The sequence below is a fragment of the Magnolia sinica genome, chromosome 16 (genome assembly GCF_029962835.1).
Source record: "Magnolia sinica isolate HGM2019 chromosome 16, MsV1, whole genome shotgun sequence".
In the NCBI taxonomy this organism is placed as follows: Eukaryota; Viridiplantae; Streptophyta; class Magnoliopsida; order Magnoliales; family Magnoliaceae; genus Magnolia; species Magnolia sinica.
Genome location: NC_080588.1, coordinates 36,889,641 through 36,893,925, shown reverse-complemented (window position 1 = coordinate 36,893,925; position 4,285 = coordinate 36,889,641). Strand labels below are relative to the sequence as shown.

Sequence of the window (4,285 nt, the reverse complement as noted above, 5' to 3'; positions counted from 1 at the left end):
GTTCTACTTGTGTAATGAATGACGTAGGGCCTCTTATCTTTTCTCTGGCCTAGAACCACCCCAAGAGCATAATCAGAAGTGTCGCACATAAGCTCAAAAGGAATGCTCCAATCGGGTGGCTACATGATGGGTGCAGTGCTTAACATGCCCTTAAGCTTGGTGAAAGCTTCCTGGCATTGCTCAGTCCACTCATATGGTGCATCCTTTTGCAGAAGATTACATAAGGGACGAGAGAGGAGACTAAAGTCCTTTATGAATCGTCTGCAAAACCCTACGTGTCCTAAGAAGGACCGCACGTCTCTAATGCTCTTGGGTGGAGGTAGGTTAGAGATAAGATCAATTTTTGCCTTATTCACCTCGATTCCTTTGGACTAGATAATATGTCCAAGGACAATTCCCTTATGAACCATGAAATGGCACTTCTCCCAATTAAGTACCAAGTTCTTTTCTTCACATCTTTTCCGCACACATTTAAGACTCTCTAAGCACTTGCTGAAAGATGAACCAAAAATAGAGAAATCGTCCATGAAGATCTCTAGATATTTTCCCACCATGTCAGAAAAGATACTCATCATACATCGCTGAAAGGTGGCAGGGGCATTACATAATCCGAATGGCATCCTTCTGCAGGTAAAGGTGCCGTAGGGACATGTAAATGTGGTCTTTTCCTGGTCCTCAGGGACGATTTCAATCTGATTGTAGCCCGAATACCCGTCAAGGAAACAGTAATAGGAATGACCAGCTAGCCTTTCCAAGATTTGATCAATGAAGGGCAAAGGAAAGTGGTCCTTCCTCGTGACGGTATTTAGCTTCCTATAGTCAATGCACATTCTCCAACCAGTAGTAACTCTAGTTGGCACGAGTTCATTATTGTCATTGGCTACGATGGTGATCCCGGACTTCTTAGGAACCACCTGAGTTGGACTCACCCATTGACTATCGGATATGGGGTATATGATTCCCACAACTAATAGTTTAAGAACCTCGGCCTTAACCACTTCCCTCATGTTTGGATTTAGTCTACGTTGTGATTGCCAAGCGGTCTTAGCATTATCCTCAAGATAAATGCGGTGAGTACAAATCGAGGGGTCGATTCCCTTGAGGTCCGCTATCGTCCATCCAAGGGCTCCCTTATGCTCAATGAGAGTAGATATAAGCATACTCTCCTGTTCTTTCTCCAGGTGGGCAGAGATCACCACCGGGTATGTTTCATCTTGACCTAAATAGACATATTTCAAATCAGAGGGTAAAGGTTTTAGGTCATGCTTCGGTGACTTGAGGTTAGACGGTAGAGGCACTACATCAGTTTGGGGCAACTCTTCAAATTATGGCCTCCACCGGTTAACTTCAAGTACCGGTGCAGTATCAAGCAAGGCACACGTCTCCCTAATCATGTCTTCATCAAAATCATGGGAGTGGGCCAGGCACGTCTCTAGAGGGTCAGAGGATAAGGTCAGAGGTGTCGTATCTTCCACTAAAGAGTCAATCATGTTAATGTCGTGGAAATCGTCATCATCATCTAAGTTTCTGCCGTTATTGAAAAAAATGTTTGACTCCAATGTCATATTCCCAAAAGACATAGTCATGACACCATTCCTGCAATTGATAATTGCATTTGAAGTGGCAAGGAATGGGCGACTAAGAATGACGGGGATCTGAGTGCTCATGTTATTGATGGGTTCGGTGTCCAGGATGATAAAATCTACAGGGTAGTAAAATCTATCAACTTGGACCAACACATCCTCAATTATCCCTCTTAGTACACGAACAGAGCGATCAGCAAGTTGTAATGTAGTTAGGGTGGGTTTTAATTCACCCAACCCTAACTGTTTGTATAGTGAGTAAGGAATCAGGTTGACGCTCGCTCCTAAGTCAAGAAGTGCATGATCAATTCAATGGTCCCCAATTACACATGATATGGTTGGGCTACTGGGATCTTTGAATTTCTATGGCACATCTTGTTTTAGGATGACACTCACTTTCTCGGTCAAGAAGATCTTCTTTTGAATACTCTACCGTCGTTTGGTCGTGCATAAGTCTTTCAGGATTTTGGCATATGAAGGTATCTATTTTACGACATCAAGTAGAGGAATGTTGACTTTTACTTGTTTCAACACCTCTAGGATATCCTGAGAGTTAGAGAGAGGTTTTGGTGCAACCAACCGTTGGGAAAATGGAGCAACTGGCTTTTCTAGAAGTTCCGGTTCTAATTTTTGTGGGGCCTCACTAGATCCATTATTGTTGTCCTCTTCTGGTTCTTGAGGCTTTTCGAGCCTAACCGGAAGGGTTTTATCAATGATCTTCCCACTCCTAAGAGTGGTGATGGATTTAGCGTGCCCCATTTGATTTGAAGAGCTGGGATCATTTATCTTGTATTGCGGTTTAGGAATGGGGAGCGGTTGTGTAGGAAGCATTCCCTTTTCTATAACCGTCATACGTGAATCTATCTTTTGCATAAAGTCTCGCATTGCATGGGTCAGCTCTTGCATGGAATTTTGAGCCGGTTCTTCTTGAGGTTTCCCCTGATTTAGATTTTGATTGAAGAAACTTTGAGGGGTAGCAGTTTGTCCATTTCTCCAACTAAAGTTTTGATGATTTTTTCAAGCAGGATTATACGTATTAGAGGTTGGTCCATTGAAAGATCTTTGTAATTATTTACAGCATTGGATTGTTCATTCAACACTTCTCGAAAGGTGGGTATTGTAGGACAATTTTCAGTTGTATGAATGTTACAATCACAGATGCCGCAAACACTTTCATTAACCTTATCCTTCTTTCCTTCCATGGCCTCAACTTTTTTTATGAGCGTAGTCACTTTACATTTAAGATCATCCTCTTCTTTCAAGAGATACAATCTACCTTTCTCCTTTAATTGAGTCAGCCTAGACATTGTGTTCGATTTTGGGTAATAGTCTCATGATTGTGTTTTTTCAGCGAGACTATCGAGGTAATCCCATACCTCGTCAACATTTTTATTAATGAATTCTCCATTACACATTGTCTCGACCATTTGGCGCATGAAAAATGTCAGTCCATCATATAAAAAATTTGTAATGCGCCACGTTTCAAAACCGTGTTGTGGGCATAAACTGACCAAATCCATGAACCTTTCCCAACATTGGTAAAATGTTTCATCCTCCTTTTGGGTGAAGTTCGTGATTGCTTTTCTGAGGGTAATTGTTTTATGATGTGGGAAAATTTTCTTTATTAATTCCCTCTGCATGTCATTCCATGCGCCAATGGATCTAGGACGCAGTGAATGTAATCACGTCTTAGCCTTCTCTTTTAAGGAAAAAGGAAAGAGTCTCAGCCTGACTGTGTCCTCAAACACATTTTGAAAATATAAAGTGGCTCTGATCTCATCAAACTCTTTCAAATGTAGGTATGGTTCTTCAGATTCAAGCCCATGGAACTTAGGAAGGAGTTGGATAACCCCTGGCTTGATATCCATATGTCCTGTATTTTCAGGAAAAATCATGCATGAGGGCGTACTCACCCCCGCTGGTTGTAAATAATCTCGTAAAGTACGTGGCGGGGGTGCTTGATACACCTCATTCTCATCCCGAATGTCCTCCACCCTAGGTTGGGGTAGAAGAGGTTGGTTTCCAGCCATCACTTCAATTAACTCAGGGGATTTCGAGTGGTGTCTAGTCCTGCGATGGATAGTCAACCCTTCAACCAATCCTCCTTCAGTCAAGAGACGTCGAGTGTTGTCACGGGCCCACTTGGGCATGAAGCACTCGCAGCCCTCAATCAATATTCGAAACCTAATTCTAAGAAAGGGAAAGAAAATCTAGAAAGAAAGAGAGAGTTGGAAAGAAATTACCAAACTGAAGTCCCTAAGTTAAAGACCTGTAAAAGAAAACAAACAAGTCAGTTTCTAAAGAGAAGGTCTAGAATTAGAAAATCCTTAAAAAGAAAGATAGAAGTAAATTAGTTTCAAAAAGAAGAAAGTCCTAAACTAGAAAGTAAATTACTAAAAGAGCACTGAAAAATAGAAAGTAGAGAGAAAGCTTACCGAATTAGAAATTTCTACCTAAAACCTACACAATAGGAAAGTTAGTTTCTAAACAAATATTCTAAAAGTAGAAAATTTCTAAAAATAAATTAGGAAACAAAGTTAGATTCTAAAAGAGTTAAAATTAAAAAGTTTCTAAAAAATAAAACTAAAGGAAAGATGAGTTAGTTTCTAAAATTGGAAAGAATTTCTAAAAAGGGAAATAATTAACCAAGTTTCTAAAAACAAAAGAGGAATGTTTCTAAAAATAAACTATTTTCTAAAAAT

The 4,285-nt window shown here is 40.4% G+C and overlaps 1 non-coding gene across 1 annotated transcript; it reads left to right on the top strand.

Annotated features, from left to right (window-relative positions):
• Positions 1-3,068: 3,068 nt before the first annotated feature.
• LOC131229923 (small nucleolar RNA R71) lies at positions 3,069-3,175 on the top strand. Its single transcript, XR_009163660.1, has one exon. It is a non-coding gene; the product is annotated as a small nucleolar RNA R71 (small nucleolar RNA).
• The last annotated feature ends 1,110 nt before the right edge of the window (positions 3,176-4,285 follow it).